The sequence below is a fragment of the Festucalex cinctus genome, chromosome 1, assembly GCF_051991245.1.
Source record: "Festucalex cinctus isolate MCC-2025b chromosome 1, RoL_Fcin_1.0, whole genome shotgun sequence".
NCBI classification, from domain to species: Eukaryota; Metazoa; Chordata; class Actinopteri; order Syngnathiformes; family Syngnathidae; genus Festucalex; species Festucalex cinctus.
In genome coordinates, this window is record NC_135411.1 from 5,419,390 (window position 1) to 5,437,864 (window position 18,475).

At 40.6% G+C, this 18,475-nt stretch overlaps 1 protein-coding gene across 3 annotated transcripts in view; it reads left to right on the forward strand.

The window, feature by feature from the left end:
* The window catches only part of LOC144013547 (uncharacterized), a 219,659-nt gene that overhangs the window by 100,066 nt on the left and 101,118 nt on the right, over positions 1–18,475 (forward strand). Inside the window, exon 6 of one of the 3 annotated variants that reach the window (XR_013282283.1) lies at positions 17,916–18,031. The exons of the other annotated variants lie outside the window; for them this stretch is intronic. The gene's annotated coding sequence lies outside the window, so the exon portion shown is untranslated. Of the gene's footprint in view, positions 1–17,915; positions 18,032–18,475 lie in introns of those variants that run through there. 3 annotated transcript variants of the gene reach the window in all.

Genomic DNA, 18,475 nt, shown 5'->3' on the forward strand with positions numbered 1-18,475 from the left:
TTTTTTTTTTTTTTTTTTGAAGAGCTCAGAATTGTTCATTCGGTAGTCTTACCGATTCAACGTCTTGTCATCATTGCTCTTTTCTTTTTTTTTTTTTTTTTTTTTTTTTTTTTGTGTGTGTGTATGTGTGCGTGCGTTTGCGTGCGTGCGTTTGCGTGCGTGCGTGCGTTTGCGTGTGTGCGTTTGCGTGCGTTTGCGTGCGTGCGTGTGCGTGCGTGCAAATACTTATAAATTTATACTCATTCATTCACCTAAAACCTTATAAATATCCCATTACCCTTCGCCTTAACCAGGTACTTCAGAATCTTGCCAGAGTCGTGAGATTTAAATGGTCAGGAGACCAGAGAAAAGGTCAGAAAAAAAAAGAAATAAAGAGAAAAGAAAGGTAAATCAAAGTGACATCCAGCACCGACCAAACACTTCCTGCCTTCCCCATGATTACAAAATCAAAGTCTTACGCCAACCCCGGAAGCCTCTAAATTCCAGCAAATTTAGCGAGATCTCAAGAGCCCAGAGGAAAAACTAAAGAGAGGAAGGAGGGAAGGATCGATAAGGCAGAGTGAGATCAATAGAAGCCAGTACATCCAATCCATCAAAGTGAAGTCCAGCACCAACAAGACCCCTCCTGCGTGGTTACAAAACCGGAGTCTTATGCCAACCCCAGAAACCTCAAACTTCCAATAAATTGAGATCTCAAGTGACCAGAGGAAAAACTAAAGAGAGGAAGGAGGGAAGGATAGATAAAGCAAAGTGAGATCCACAGACACCAGCACCCACTGATTCAAGGGGCTGTGGGAGGGAGAGGCAACTTCTGTTTGAGTTTCAGTAGATGCTGGTGCGATGGATCTGGCATGCATAAGGACCACCACCAAAGAAAGAAGCCGTCAACCGCGGTCCAGCAAAGCGAGCACCCCCCCCCCCCCCGGAATCCCCAGGCCGCGGCAGCACCAAGGCCACCCCCAAGCCACCCGAGCGGACACCGGTCGGCGAGCCGACCCAGACACCCGGAACACCCCCGCCCCAGCCCCGGCCCACACCCCCGAGCCCAAGGCCGCAGAACGAGGCCCAGCGGGCCCCCACAGCGCCCCACCGGTCCCCAGCCCCCATCCCCCCACGACCCCCCCGCACCCCACCCAAACCCGCCATCCACCACGACCCAGGCCCCACCACCCCCGACCCCCAAACCCCCGAACACACCCCGACCCCCAGCACCCAACCCCCCACCCACCCATACCTCCACCCCCCCCCCCCAAACAAGCCGCCCCCCCCCCCGACGGCCGCCACCCCCCCCCCGCGAACCCGGCCCCCCGCGAGAACCCCCCACCCCCCCCGGAAACCGGCACCGGGCAGCAGCGCAGAGAGGGAAGATGTGCCCACCCCACCTCCAGCCGCGCGAGATTTGCACAGCGGCGGGAGGGGGGAAGCAGAGGAGGAAGCACCAGGGGAGAAGGCGGAACACCAGAACACCGAGCCCGGTGGGGAGAGGCCCCGGTCGTCACGCCAGAGTACAAGTGACACCTAACCCTGTTACTGAGTCCGCCAGCTCGCCGACTGGCGAGCTCTACCCTACACCGTGAATGTGGCCCCACCCAGTGTATATACAAGTGTGTGCGTGTGGTGCATTAAAATTGGGAGCAGGTGAGTCGGAGCAGAGGGAAAAATTTTCCCCTATTCCGACACACCCGTATCCCCCCCCAAAAAATGAATATGTATATGTGTGGTGCATTAAAAAAGGGAATGGAGGGACAAAGTGGTGGGGCAGGGACACAAATGGGGGGGACCACAGCGCTGCCAGGCACTGCAGTCCATCCCCTCTGATGGCTCCCCGCCCCAACTCACCCCTCCCCTTGGACGTGAGGTGCATTAAAATTGGAGGGGAGTTGAAGGGTGAAGACGGTGTTTCCACCCTTCCCCACCCCACCAAGAAATGTGTTGTGTGCCCTATGTGTATATTTACAAAGTGTATAGTGCAAGCTAGTGAAGTGAGTAAGAGGAGCGACCAGCGGGGCCTCACCCAACCCGGCGGGTGTAGGTGGCACGCCCGCCCCCCAGCACCCCCACCCCCCGCCGCCCCCCACCTCATCCACCCGGCACCACAATGGGCGGACAGCCAGCGCAGCAGGGCTACCGGACAGCCCACCGGCCACCGGAGCCCGCCCGGGGCGCCAGGAGTTATACCGGAGTGGGGCAGGCCCCAAACCCTCGCCCGGCCCCCGGAGCCCGACGCCCGGGCCGGGGAGGGAGCCCCAGGCCCAGGGAGAGGGAGGGGGAGGGGCCGCAGGGCAGACAGGGAAGGGGGGGGGGGGCGGGGGAAGCGGGGAGAAGACGACAAGAAGGCGAAAGGGCGGCTGCAGGGCAGGAGGCGGGGGGGGAGAGGAGGAGGGAGGGCGACAAGGGAAAAGGGACCGGGAGGCAGAGGAGGATGGGCGGGAGGAGGCGAGGAGGGAGAGGCGACGGGGGGGAGGAAGGGGGAGGGGAGAGGGAACCACGGGGCACACCGGAGGCCCACCCACCCCGAACCGCGCCGCCGGGCACGGAGCAGCGGACCGCGCCGGGACGGCACCGCCCCGGGCACCAGGGGAAGCACCCCAACACCGCACCCCACAGGGGGCCCAGGGAGCGGCCAAGACGCAACCGCCACCGAGCAGACAACGGGGGGGGGGGGGGGGGGCAGAACCACCCCCGCCCGACCACAGGGGACGGCGTCAAGAAAATTGACTAATTAGCATGCAGTAACACCAAGTGTTGATGCTTAGTGCCCACTAGAAATAGATCTTAAGGAGTTATTGAGTATAGTGTCGTATAGTGTGGTATGCTCGAGCCCACTAGCAGCAACTCGGTTCCTGACTATATAAAAATAAAAACAATCAGATACAAAATACCAAATACAGGAGCAGCGAAAACAGAAGTTGTAACGATGTGGTGGCTCTCGTTAACAGGCAGAATCTTGGCAGGATTAAGTTGCCAAATTGAGATTAAAATATTCTATGTACATAGACCATATTTGTTTAAATCTTGATACTTGATTTTTATTTAAGGCAGAGATTTTTTCCATTGAGATATAATTTATTAGTAAGTTTAACCAGTGGTCGATATTTAGAGATTGTTTATTTTTCCAATTGACAAGGATTATTTTTTTAGCAATAGTAAGGGCTATAAATATAGATTGAGATTGTTTACATGGTAGCTCAGTTATTGTTAAGTCACCTAGTAAACACAGTCTTGGAGATAAAGGAAGCCTACAGTTTAATATATCAGCGAGCTTTTCCAAGATTTTAGTCCAGAAATGCAGCACTGGAGTACATGACCATAAAGCATGAAGATAAGTATCGGCAGTGTTTTGTGAGCACTGGAGACAAATGTCGGAGTCAGAGAGTCCCATTTTTTTCATCATATATTGTGTAATATATGTTCTATGAAGTATCTTATATTGGATAAGTTGCAAATTTGTCTGTTTGGTCATTTTAAATACATTTTCACAGATTTGGGTCCAAAAGTCTGGTTCCGGAACTATAGACAAGTCTTTTTCCCATTTTAAAGTCGGTAAATACGTTTTATTTGTGTATAAAAATAACTTATATATTTTTGATATTTTCTTTATTGTTGTTGGAGAAAGCTTTATAATATCTTTAGCTAAGACAGGCAGTTGGAGCGTATCCTGAAGTGTTGGGATTTGTTTCTTAACCATATTTTTAACTTGCAGATAATGTAAGAAATTTCCCTTTTTTATTTCATATTTCTGGACCAAGTTTGTATACGATATAAACTTATTATCTGAGAAAAGATGATGAAGGTGTGTAATTCCTTTCTGCTCCCATAGGCTTAAATGGAACGACTGATTATTAAGTTGAAAGTCGGGGTTATGCCAAATGGGAGAGAGCCCACAGGGCGCCAATTGGGAGTTTGTAATTTCTAATGCCTTCCACCAGGCAGTCAGGGTGGCGGCTATCATTGGGTTTTTAAAACAATTATGTCGTCTTATTGATTTTGTAATAAAGAGTAAATCTGACAGTCTAAGATTATTACAATCCTTCTGCTCCAATTCCAACCAACAGTTAGTATCTCTGTTGGGTTGTGTCCATAGCACAAGATATTGTAGTTGATTAGCTAGATAATAGTACATAAAGTTTGGTGCCTCTAAACCTCCTTTAGATTTACTTTCCTGAAGAGTAGATAGACTAATTTTGGCTTTTTTTTTATTCCAATAGAATTTTATGATAGCAGAGTCCAGCGATTGGAACCAGTTAGACGTAGGTTTAAATGGAATCATTGAAAATAAATAATTAATCTTTGGTAAAACTTTCATTTTTATAGTAGCTATCCGTCCTATTAAAGAGATCGGAAGATTATTCCAGCGCTCCAGGTCACTACGGATACTATCCAATAATGGTGAAAAATTTAAAGAAGTTAATTCAGTTAACTTAGGTGAAATTTTAACACCTAAGTATTTTAAATTACCTGTAGGAAAGGAGTAGTGTGGATCCTGACTTGTAGGATTCCATGAATTTTCTGTAATAGGTAATAATGTTGATTTTGTCCAGTTAATAGAGTAATCTGATAAGTGAGAGAATTTAGTTATTAATTTAAATGCTTCCCCTAGCGAGATAGCAGGTTCTTCTAAATAGAGTAATATATCATCGGCATATAGATTAATTTTATGTTCTATTGTCCCGGAGTGGATTCCTTGGATCCGTCTATCCTGACGTATAGCTAATGCAAGCGGCTCAATAAATATAGCAAATAATAAAGGAGAAATTGGGCACCCTTGTCTTGTTCCCCTTTGTAAAGTAAAACTCTGTGATGTAATCCCATTAGTAGTAACTGTAGCTTTAGGAGAATCATATAATATTGAGACCCATTGAATGAATGACTCCCCGAAGCCGAATTTATTTAAGACAGCAAAGAGGAAGGACCAGTTAACTTTATCGAATGCTTTTTCTGCATCCAGCGAAATAACAACTGCCTTTTTATCATACCGCTGTGACATACTAATCAAGTTAAAGAGTCTCCTAATATTATTAGTAGAATGACGACCTTTAATAAAACCTGTTTGATCACTATGAATAATTGTCGAGATTACCGTCTCTAATCGAGATGCCAAGGCCTTAGCGATAATTTTAATATCGGTATTAATTAGTGATATCGGTCGGTAACTTGACGGGAGGGTAGGGTCTTTTTCTGGCTTTAATAAAAGTTTAATTGCTGCTATATTCATATCTTGACGTATATCACCTTTACTTTTAATTTCAGTTACTACTCTTAGAAATAATGGAGCAAACATTAACCAGAAATGTTTAAAAAATATAGCCGGAAAGCCGTCTGGACCAGGTGCTCTGCCATTAGGCATACTGTCTAAAGCACGATACAACTCATCTATAGTAAGCGGGGTATCGAGAATATCTTTATGTTCAATAGATAACTGAGGTATATTTAAGCTGTTTAGGAATTCCTCAATATATTCAGGGTTAGGTCTATTAATTTCTGTGTATAGATTTCGATAATAGTTATAAAAAATATGGTTAATTTCTTCTGGTGATTGTGTGCATTCACCATTTATATCTTTAATAGCCGTTATAAGAGATTTTTCCCGATTCCGTTGAAGTTGATTTGCCAGGAATTTACCTGATTTATTATTATGTTCAAAATTATTATATCTCAACTGTTGTATTATAAACTCTGTCTTTTTAGATAACATGTTATCTAACTGTATTTTTATATTCTGTAGTTCTATCCATATTTGATTATTTGGGTTTAATACATATTCATCCGTTAGTTGTTTAATTTTATCTTCCAGGTATTTTTCTAATTTTTGATCCTGTTTCTTTTTATAAGTTGAATATGATATAATTTTCCCTCTAATTACCGCTTTCCCTGCTTCCCAGAGAAGAGATGGAGATATATTTGGAGAGTCATTTATTTCCAAAAAATCTGCCCACTCCCTTCTAATAATTTTATCAAACTCTACGTCTTTCAGTAATGAGATGTTAAAACGCCATATCGGGGGAGGTTTAAAGGTAGAGTCAATTTGTAGAGTGAGGGAGACTGGTGCATGATCACTTATAATTATAGAATGTATTTTTATAGCAGTTTTATCAACAATAGAATTATTTGTAAGGAAAAAATCAATTCTTGAGAATGATCGGTGCACAGCAGAGAAGAAAGTAAATTCCTTCTTAGTTGGGTTTTGAAGTCTCCAGCCATCGCTGAGGCCAAAATCCTCCATATATTCATCTATTACTTTAGCGGATCGTAATCGCCTTGTATATATCGTATTATTAGAACGATCTATTAACGGGTTCAAGACCGTGTTAAAATCACCTCCAATAATAATAGTAGAATTTGTTGCTAAATCGAGTAACCGAGAGAAAAATTCATGGAAAAAATCAGGGTCATCATTATTTGGGGCATATAAATTACCAATTGTATATACTTTATTAAATATAGTTACCTGGATAATAATATATCGGCCCTCTAAATCTGTTACTATATTATTTAGAGTAAAGAATAAATTCTTATGTATAAGTATAGAGACACCTCTTTGTCTACTATTATAGGAGGCAGAGTAAACTTGACTAAAATTTTTATCTATAAATAATTTTTCTTCTGATTTTTGTAAGTGGGTTTCTTGTAGGAGACAAATATCTGCCTTAAATTTTGAGAGATGTTCTAAAATTTTTATTCTTTTTGCCTGGGAGCGAGCGCCACACACATTCCAGGAGACCAGAACTAATTTCTGCATACAAGCAATATAGACTCAGTCTTATGTATACATCTATATAAGCTGCTTATTAATATTAACATATTGTAGGATAGCAAAAGAGTAATTAGGCAATTTATATAATTTATATAAAGAGAGAGATAGCAAGTAGATAAGTATAATAGTGAAGAAACGTGGGGGGAAGTGAGTGTGAAGGAAATCTGTGGGGGATTCAACATAACAATACACCAGTAAATGGTGACCTAAGCGAGATTATTATTATTATTATTAATTTATTTTTTTTAAGAATATATTTCTATATTATTATTATTATTATTATTATTATTATTACTATATAGCCTATGCATAATATAAATTCATATTCTATTTCGTAACCCATTATCCATACATATACATACATATACATATACATATATATACATATATACACATATACATACACATACATATACATATACCTACGTCAAATAATCACACAATGCTCGGCTCTACCAATTGTCAGTTAGAACAGCCAAGGGGTCGAGGTTGGGTTCCGGAATAGCTGGCCGTCGATATATAATTTATCAACGACCATCGAGGTCCGTTTACCCTCCTGTCTGTTTTGTTTCATTATAGGAAACAGTACTTTTCGCCGCTCGTTTATCTCTCTTGGGAATTGATCATTCATCCCGAAAGATGTCCCTTTGAGCTCCCGTCCTTTACTTTTTACCAATTCTTTATGTTTAAAATGTTCGAACTTAGCAATAATAGGACGGGGCTTATTGCCCTTACGAGCTCCGAGCCGGTGTACACGGTGAAAAGAGATATTATTTACCGTCTCCTGTGGGATCTTTAGCGATGATGTCATGAATTTTTTTATCTCACCCTCTGGATTATCTGGAGAATTTTCGGATATACCTGAGAATATTAGATTTTCCCGCATACTACGGGATTGAACATCTAAGACCGTTTCCTTTAGCATTTTATTTTCCTTTTTAATCGTCTCCAACTCGGCTGTGACAGCGACGAGAGAGGAGCGTAGCTCGGAGTTATCGCATTGGAGATCGCTTACCTGTTGGCTAACGAATTCCAAACTTGCCTTTAATTCTTTGACGTCCTCGCGGATAAGACAGAGGACGTCAAGTTTTTTATTTATGGAATCCAGCATACTCACCGATACGTCGGCGGTTGCTAAATCGTCCGTGTCTGTTGACGAGTCATTTTTCCTTTTTTTTTTCGAAGGATTATCCCGACTAGCCGCCGGCTCATCCATCGCGCAGCTATAAAAATGATCGTCAATAAAACGTTCGAGGTCGTCCACACTGGATAATATTTCCGATCTTTCTTAGAAAAGAAAAAAATCGAATTTATCTAATCATTAAATTCGGGTTTAATTAGAAATATAAAGCTAATTCTATTTTAGCAACAGAGCGCCGCCATGTTAGATTTTCCCAGTCTCGCTACCGGTCACGCGATAGTCACAGCATCTCGCGATGGGAATTGTAGTTCCTCTCATCAGTGGTGCCCCTCACTATCAACCTCAATCAAAAACTGTGAGGAAATCTAACAAGCGTGACTGAAATTGGACTAAAACTGAGACTAAATTTAAAAATGGTCGACAAAATTAACTTATAACTGAAGTAAATGAGGTGTTTGGACAAAAGTATTGGGACATGCAAAAGGTGTAAACGTAAAAAAACATGTTGAGAGAGTGAAAATGGGAAGAAAATATGGTTTAAAAAAAAAAAAATAGAAAATGTGAAGGAAAAAGTATGTGGAAAAAAAAAAGGGAGCAAAAAAAATTGGGGAGGGGAGAAAAATATTTTTTGACAAACGTATCCAGGAAAAAAAAAAAAAAAAAAAACGGAAATAGAAAAGAAAGGACACAAACTGGTTATCACGAATATTGAGTCACTTACAGGAAGTGAAAATGTTTATAAAAGTATTAGGACACCTTCAAGAAAATAAAAGTTGAAGAAAAAGTGACTTTGTAACCAAAGTATTGGGACAGCTGCAGGGAGTAAAAAAGTGGAGAAATTTGGATACAAACAGGAAGTGAGTAACTTAGGACAAAAAGTATTGGCACAACGACAGGAAATGGAAAAGTGGGCAAAATTGGGCACAAAGATTGAGACACCTTTTAAAAAAAAAAAAAAAAAAAAAAAAAAAAAAAAAAAAAAAAAAAGATTGGGCCACCTTGAGAAAGTGAAAATGGGGACAAATTTCAGGGAGTGGTCAGGTGAAGAAAACAGATTTTGGACTTAAGTTTTGGGACAGCTACAGGAAGAAAATACAGTTGGGCAAAAGTTACAAAAAATGCTTCAGTAAAGCCAGGAAACGTCCAAAATCCAAAGTTTAGCCGTAGTTTCAAGGTCTTATTTCGCTCAAATTCCAAATTGAATGATGATGTAACTTCCATTCTCATCAACTCCCGTCAGTCGCATTCATGTCGAATAATAGAAGCGCTTTTCAGTTGCACATTTTATACAGTATGGAAACATTTATTTTTTTTTGCGGTATCCTGGGCAACGGCGTGTCACCTTGGCACTTTCTGCTCGGGAGGCGTCTCTATTCATCGCGACGCTATTCAAACAAAGTCAAGCGTGGAACATCCTTCTTTCTTCTGCCATCAAAAAAAAAAAAAAGTTTACAAGACGACTTGTGTGACTCGTTTTTGTGGTCGAAAGGACAAGAATTGAGCTCGTTTGTTGGGAGTGAAAGAGCTAGAGATGCTTTCGGGTCCAACGTGGCAAACTGATTGACGCAGCGGAACGTGACAGATTTTTTATTTATTTTTTTGCTGGGATTTCTGGCCGCTTAACTGCAAGTGCAACCGTTTTCCGCGTCTCCCTCCGCCAACACAGCTGATTCATATCATCGGCTCATCATCAAGCGCCATAGAAGCCTGATAACGATCCTGTTCATCAAATCAGCTGTGTTTGTCGAGGGAGATGTTGTTGATCGACAACAGGGGTGTGCAAACTTTTTCATTCGAGGGCCACATACAGAAAATTTAGGAGGCAAGGGCCACATCATGTTATGAAGAGAAATTGTTTAGTCCTAAAAATTGTACAAATAATTTATTTGTGCTTTTGCATATTTAGAAAAATGCTACAGTATAAACAACCAATTGATTTGTAATATGGCAGTAGGGTTATTCTAGTTTTGCAATTTTTCATTTTAGTTAGTTTTTAATAGTTTTCAGGGTGGTTCTGTTTTTATTAGTTTCGTTCTTTAAAAAAAATGCTTAGTTTTAGTTTAGTTTCAGTATTATTATTAGTTTTATTTAAAAATGTGTATTACTTTGTGCACAATATTTAAAAAAAAACAATCATCTTTTGGTGCTTTTCTATTGGCTGCTGCTAGATGACGTCACTTCTGTGTGACATACTTTCAAATGTCAATATTACGGTTGATATCGAAATAAATCTATTCAAAATCACATTTCAAATCATCCCCAAAGGCTCGTGCATGGAATTAATTACCAAAGACTAAAACGAAGGACATGTTTGCTGTTAATTATAGTTTTAGTAAACATAAAATGTCGTTTCAGTTAGTTCTCGTTTTTTAAAAAGCATTTTCGTTTTTTTTTTTAATTTCGGTCACAATAGGGTTTTTTTGAATTTTAGTTTTAGTTTTTTCATTAGTTTTAGTGAACTAAAATAACCTTTAATGGCACCTGTTTTTTTTCGATGCCCTCCCTTCTTACTTTGACCATCTTAGATTTAGACTTAGACTTGACTTTATTGATCCCTTTGGGATGGCTGGGAAATTTACATGTCCATAGTAGAAAATAATTCAATCAATCAATAAGGTTATTACACCAGAGAATTAATAATGATAATAATAAAAATAAAAAAATAAATAAAAATTCAATCAATCAATAAAGAAGGTTATTACACCAGAGATTGAATTAATAATCGTCATAAAAAATAAACATCTCCAAACATTTGTGTTTCGTTTATTTGATTTGAACTGAGTCAAACGCCATTTTTAGCACCTGTCGCGGGCCACTGAAAAAATGGACGGCGGGCCGCAAATGGCCCCCGGGCCCTAGTTTGGACACCCCTGCCTTGGGCCTTGTTTTTAAAACTTGAACTCTGGCTTGAAACCTCAACTTGATAGCCGAACCCACGTATGGAACTAATTTGATATTTGCTGTTGTGAAGTGACTTGAGTTAGCAGTCAAAGCAACAAATCGACCTGTTGGTGTCTCTGTTTGAAATCCAAAACCCGATCACCACCACGACATTTCTGATTCTCCAATTTTCCCGAAAGTCTTCATATCGCACGCCCTTGCACGGAAGACGCTAATGATGTGAAGTGGGACCACTTTTCCCACACTTTCCCCTCCGGGTTCAAACCCAAAGCAGGAACGCGGCCGCAGTTCACCCGGGAGGCAGCAAAACGAGAGAAAAGAAGCAATCAGAACCGCTGATGATCCTCCCGGGATCGGACCCGCTCGTTGGAAAAATGGCGCGTGCATGCTCAGATTCTGAATATAGTCGCCGATCGATGCGCTCGGCGAGTTTGTGGGCCTGTAAGACAACCTGAGAGGACGGCGGTGCCAGGAAAGCACATTGAACAGATGTCAAAGTCGAAACCGTGCGTGTTATGAGCTAAAGCGCCGCCATTGACTGCGACATTTCCATCTGCAGTTTTTTTTTTTTTTTTTTTCATGACTGCGCAGGAAACTTGGAGCGGGTCCGTCTTCTATTTTGGGTCGAAACACAAAAAAAGGCTGTCTTCGAAAATGTCACCGTGACCTACTGAAGATAAAAAAACGCTCCAGTTACAAATGCCTGAGAGTTGTTATTAGTTATTAACTCATTTACTCGCAAACATTTTCACAGAAACGATCCAATTCGCTTTACGGGATTTTGACCAATTTTGCAAATTGCAAAAGAAAGACTAAAGTCTCTTCTTTCATCAGGAAAAAAAACGTTTTCTGTTTGCAGCAATTATCATGTTTCATCATTTTCACAACCATATTTAGAATTGTGAGTAATTGAGCTTGTTTTCAACATGGTTGATCTCTTATACTCTGCTGCCACCTGCTGGTGTTATTGTAATTACTACCATCGCGTCACCCGTTCTCTACAGTTGAGAGGCTGCATCAAAGCCTTCTGAATGCTCTAGCATAAAAAAACAAAACGAAACATAAAATACGTATAAATACGTCTTTGGGACACATTCACTGCCTTTGACAAGTATACTTGTCAATTGTATTTTTTACAGCGAAGATAAATGGGGGCTAATCTGATTATGCTCCACAGTAAATATCAAACTTGGTATTAAAAATTTTGAAATTTTCTGAAATGGCTGGCAGTGAATGAGTTAAAACATTTCAAATATAACGTATTTATACGTTTTTGGGAGCAAATGAGTTAAGAATGAAACGAGGTCCTAAAAGAAATTACACCAATGCCCTCCCATCCCAACTTGACCGATCAACACAATATTGGTCGTAACAGGACACACAAAAAAGTCTCAACTAAAATTGAAACTAGGGGTGTCAAAATTAGTGGGTTAATTTTGAGTTAATTTAAAGTTCCTTTCACGTCACTAGTTGTTTTAACACACGATTAATGACCGCCCCTTACTTGGAAAGGGATGGGAGGGGGGGAGGGGGTTTCCAGTCGGAACGTCACAGACACGCCCACGTCAAAATTTAGCAGTGATCAATTTTAGAATGATTTTAAAAATGTGCAGAAGTTAAAGATTTGATCTTAGCGCTGCACTGAGCTGTCTTAAAAATGAAATTATGCCATCTGGTGGCAGAAAAATGACCTCGACACAAATCAATATCACACACGTTTTTTTGTTTTCAAAGTGCAGTACATCCTTTTAATATTAACTAAATTTTATGATTTACTATAAAATGACTGTTCCTCGAGGTCCGGAGTCCTGCAGGTTTCAGATGTTTCCGCCCACTAGCAACTCCGATTCATATAATCAGCACATCGGGATAACGATCCTGATCTTTAGTATCAGGTGTGTCGGTAGGCAGAAACATCTAAAGCAGGGGTGGCGAAATCCGCTCCTCGAGGGCCGCAGTCCTGCAGGTTTTGGATGTTTCCCATCTCCAACACAGCTGATCCGCGATCAGCTCATCAGCAAGATCTGCAGACTCCTGATAACGAGCCTGTTAATTGGAATCAGCTGCACTTGGAGTAGGGAAATCTATAAAACCTGCAGGACTCCGGACTAAAAGCCTGGACTAAAAGATGCAGCCATATTTCTATTTAACATTTTTTTTCCCCACTTTTATGTAAACGACTATGAAAACGTACTGTACATTTAATTGTACATTTATAACAGATATAAAATGTGCAATTAATCACGAGTTAACTATCGAAGTCATGCGATTAATTGAGATTAAAATTTTAATCGTCTGACACCCCAATTGAAACTTTTGTAATGTATTTTCTATGCTATGGCGTATTCATGTGAAGAATTATTTTATGATTGTGATTAAAAATAAACTAAAAATCCATGACAGTGCAGCAGGAAACTTTGAGTCCGTCCGTCCGTCTGTCTTCTATTTTGGGTGGAAACCCGAAAGTCTCTCTTCCAAAATGTCACCGTGACTCGCTGGAGATAAAACGCTGCCGTTGCAAAGCCTGTGAGTTATTACAAGTTATTAATAAGAATAGAAGTGGGTCCTTTGTGGAGGACGACATCTTGTCTAACGTACCCCGAACGGCCAATTTGGTGGGTCCACCTCGCAAATGTTGTGGGCAGAACTCAACTTTTGCCCTCAGAATTCTTTGTGGTTTTGACTTGGCAAGTTGCTAAAAAAAAAAAAACAAAAAAAAAAAAACAAAAACGTTCCTACAGGTTCTGGTCTGTGGAGTCCATTAAACCGTGTTTCCACCAGACAGGAAAAAAAAAATCTTTGTATCATAGCAATGAGCAAAAAACAAAAATGTGAGGAATTGGATAACTTGAGATTGAATAACTGAATCAAAACAAACCATTTAGACCTACAATATAACATCTAGAAAGAAGATTTCAAGAGTAGGGTTTCAAATTTTGAAAGTAAGGTTTCAAAGTATTGCTCGCAGGTTCTGGAACTGGAGAGCGCATGAATTTGGTTTCCGCCAGACGGTTCGGATCAACAATCGGGTCAAAACTGCAGTTTTGGAAAGTTTCAAAATGAACACCAGTTTCACGAATCTTCATAAAACTGGGTGGGCGTGTCCTATCGTAACACGACATATGAAAAACTCTTAAGTGCCCTATACTAGAAATTAAACAAAAAGTCGGCCATTTTTTTATTTTTAAGCAGCTATTATGCAGTCGATAACGCCCCTTGGAAGTATTGATGTAACGATATCCAAACATCACAATACGATATTAACACGATATGAAGGTCACGATACGATACCTATCACGATATTGTGGGGAGGGTGGCGATACAAAAAAAGGTCACAATATTGGGGGAAAAAAAAGTGCTCATACTAAAAAACACACAATATTGTGCTTTTGTACTTTACAGCAATCAAAAATATAAAAATTTTATCAATATTTTACATCTAAAAATATAGAAATATTATTATATATATATGTTGAGGGACATTGAGTTCCTACACATCACATTCCCCTTCATATGGGCCAAAACATGCCTTGTGAAAATTAACCTTTCACAGTTTTGGAATATGAGTTATGAATCAAAAACCCAGTCATTTTTCTCCGTCTCAGGGGGCAGCCATTTTGCCACTTACCGTGGAATGAGGATCGCGTCAATGTAGCTGAGGGCTCAGGCAATGACCAATCGCAGCTCACCTGTTTTCTGAAGCTGAGCTGTGATTGGTTGTTATCTGAGCAACATTTATTATAAATAATTATCCTGCACTAAAAAAAACTAGCCACCAGAGGGTGCTACAACTGCACAAATAGAAATCAACTCGACTTATTTAAACAGATGTGGTGCTTTTAACTCATTTGCTCCCAATAAATAACGTGTAAATACGTTTTTTTTAATCTTGTAAGTGTCCCAAAGACGTATTTATACGTTGTTGTTTTGTTTTTTTTAAATGCTTGAGCATACAGAAGACTTTGATGCAGCCTCTCAACTGCAAAGAACGGTTGCAGAAATGGTAGTTATTACACAAACGGCCAGCAGGTGGCAGCAGAGCAAAGGAGATCAACCAGGGCCATGTAGAAAAAAAGCTATAAATTACTTACAATTTTGAATAGATTTGTGAAAACTGATGAAACTTCGCTCTCTTCTAATGCTAATTGCTGCAAAACGGAAACAGATAGAAACATACTTTTTTTTTTTCCTGATGAAAGAAGAGACTTTAATCTTTCTTTTGATATGTTCGCCGCCATTTTCACATTTCGCAACCCCGTTTGCTCCCAGCTGTTATACTGGATTTTGGCTGATTTTGCAAGGCCCACAGAATATTGTGTTCTATTGCTATCAAAACATGGAACCTACAAAAAGAAACGTTAAGAGTATTTTCTTTCATTAGGAAAAAAATATATATTTGTGTTTGTTTCCGTTTTGTAGCAATTAGCATTACAATAAAGATAGGTTTCATTGATATTCACATTCCAGGTGAAAACACTATCAAAAAGAGCTTGTTGCAACATAGCCCTGGCTGATCTCACTCTGCCGCCACCTGCTGGCTATTTTTTGTAGTAACTACCATTGTTTTAAGCCACCTCTTTATGTCAGAAGCTGCACCAAAGCCTCCTGTATGCTCTTGCATAAAAAAAAAAAAAAAAAAAAAAAAAAAAAGACGTTAAAAAAACCGTATAAATACGTTTTGGGGAGTGAATGAGTTAACAAAAAATAAGTTCCTTTCACTGATTTCACCAATCAAAAAATGACATGGAGCGGACATGTCTGTCGCAACAAGTCAGCCATTTTGGTTCCAATACATTCTGGGGCAAATTTTGTCATATATTGACTGTAAAAGTTGACTGGTTTTTCAAGCTCATTCATCATCTCGTCCGAAACAAGTCAATATCTTTAAAAACGGCCTCGTCGCCATAACGAGGCGCGTTCCGAGTCCCGTCGTGAACTACTTTTAAGAAGGGCCGACGAGTTTGCCTTATTAGCCGCCTGGCTCGGCGAACAAAAGGGCGGAGAATAAAAGGGAGGAGGATAATGAAAAGATCTTTGTTATGGGAGGAGATCCTGATCTAATCGTGCAGGAAATGAGGCGGCCTCGTTTGGACTCATTTACACATCTGCGTTAATGGCGCTCCGCCATCGATCGGCCGGGCGAGGGGATGAATCATTTTGTTTTGGCTTCAGACAAAGACTCGTTGCTTCTTCTCGGCGCTCGACGAATGTTGAGAGACGCGCGAGTGCAGCCGGAAAACTTTGAAGTTTATCGTGGCGTGCTTGATAACGCAAGAAAGGCCTTGTGGGAAATTGGAACCTTCTGTGCTGATGTCGTTTGAATCTGAAGAGAATCTTAAAATAGGGTTTCAATAGGGTTGGGTTGTTCCGATCTGTGTTTATGCTGCCGATTCCGATACGATCACATGGATTAGTTGCACATTTTTCAAATTTAGAACTGCTCACTATTGTTTTAATAATCGATAAAAAAAAACAAAAAAAAAACGTATATGATAAATCAGATTTGAAAAAAAAAAAAAACAGAGGATGGGACACCATTAACTCATTCGCTCCCAATAACGTGTAAATACGTTTTTTTAATGTTCTACGTGTCCCAAAGACGTATTTATACGTTTTTTTTGTTTTTTTAATATTGGAGCATACATAAGGCTCTGATGCAGCCTCTCAACTGCAAAGAACGGTTGCAGAAATGGTAGTTATTACACAAACGGCCAGCTGGTGGCAGCAAAGCAAAGGAGATCAACAATTTTGAATAGATTTTTGAAAACTGATGAAACTTGCTCATTGCTGCAAAACGGAAACAGATAGAAACATACTTTTTTTTCCTGATGAAAGAAGAGACTTTAACTCATTCACTCGCCGCCATTTTCACATTTCGCAATCCCGTTCGCTCCCGGCTGTTTTACTGGATTTTGACTGATTTTGCAAGGCCCACAGAATATTGTGTTCAATGGCTATAAAAGCCTGGAACCTACCAAAAGGAAGATTAAAGTCTCTTCTTTCATCAGAAAAAAAAGTATGTTTCTATCTGTTTCCGTTTTGCAGCAATTAGCATTAGAAGAGAGCTAAGTTTCATCAGTTTTCACAAATCTATTTAAAATTGGAAGTCATTGAGCTTTTTTCTACATGGCCCTGGTTGATCTCCTTTGCTCTGCTGCCACCTGCTGGCCGTTTGTGTAATAACTACCATTTCTGCAACCGTTCTTTGCAGTTGAGAGGCTGCATCAAAGCCTTCTGTATGCTCTAGCATACAAAAAACCCCCGGATAAATACATATTTGGCACTTAGAACATTAAAAAAAACGTATTTATACGTTATTGGGAGTAAATGAGTTAAGGAGATTTCGACAATGAAAGTCATTGATCGACATGCTGATCACATATATATATATATATATATTTTTTTTACGGATTCTGACCGATCACAATTGGAGCACCACTCGTGTTAAGGCCTCCTCAACTCAATTCAACTCAACTTTATTTATAAAGCGCTTTAAGAACACGCATTGCTGTATTGCCTAAAGCAGCGCCCCCATTTCAAGCAAGGGTTTGTGTTTCAAATGAGGATTTCTTGCGGGACAAAAGTCCCATCCTGGCAAGACTCATGAGCGCCCCCGCTGGCTGCCTCACAAATTCACCTCCCAGCTTTGATGAACAATCCTGCTTTGTATGCAAACACGTTGACATTTTCAACCATTTGCTTTGACTGAAGATAATCTTTTTTTTCTCCCGCTGCCGAGTAAACATTTTAACATTAAAAATTCCGTTCGTGCTCGAGTCGCAAAAAAAAAAAAAGAAAAAGAAAAAAAAGGTGCTCTTTGAGACACTTATGAATTTAGATGAAAATAACTCAAAAGTCATTTTGCCTCCGGCTGCTTTGGAAATACATTTTTGCCTTCGGGCCTCTTTCGCTCATCATCGTCGTGTTTTCATTTCTTTTCCTTCTTTTCAATATTCTGAGAATGGAATCTTGTTTTACGACAATCTGTCCACCGTGATGGACGTGTCAAACGTGTGGAGAGACGAGACGATGTGAATTTTGCTCCAATTTAAGGGACTTTCTTTCTTTTTTTTTTTTTTCTTTTTTTTTTTTTTCTTTTTTTTTTTTTTTTTTTACTAGAGTCTGAAGGTGAGGATCAGGAAGACACAACACAACCATGCAACTGGTGACTTGACGGGAATAAAATGAGATAACAAAAGCGTGCGGGGGTGGAGGAAGTACGGATGACAAGTAAGGGGGGTGCACACGGGGGGGGGGGGGGGGGGGTGAGGGGCTAAAGTGCACATTGCAGTCAAGACAAAAAAAACAAAAAAAACGGAGGTGGGAAGATGACAGGAGGAGGAGACGATGCTACAGGACGGGAGACGGGAGGAAATGAGAGACGCGGGAATGGAAAAAAAAAAAAAAAAGACTCTTCGGCTGCTCGAGTGACGACGAGAACGAGGAGGACGGATCCGATTCGTTGTCGACTTGCTACTTGGACTTGAGCGGAACAAAATTAGTCACCAGCTCAAATTTACGCTTGTTGAGGTTTCCAGTTATACTGTAGATGTGTTCGACACAAGTTGGGGTTGCAAGTTTGAAGTTGAGTTGATGAAAAGGACAGTGTGCAGTCGGGGTGTGAATTGCCTCGTACCTGACGATTCGATTCGTCTCACGATTCACAGGTCACGATTCGA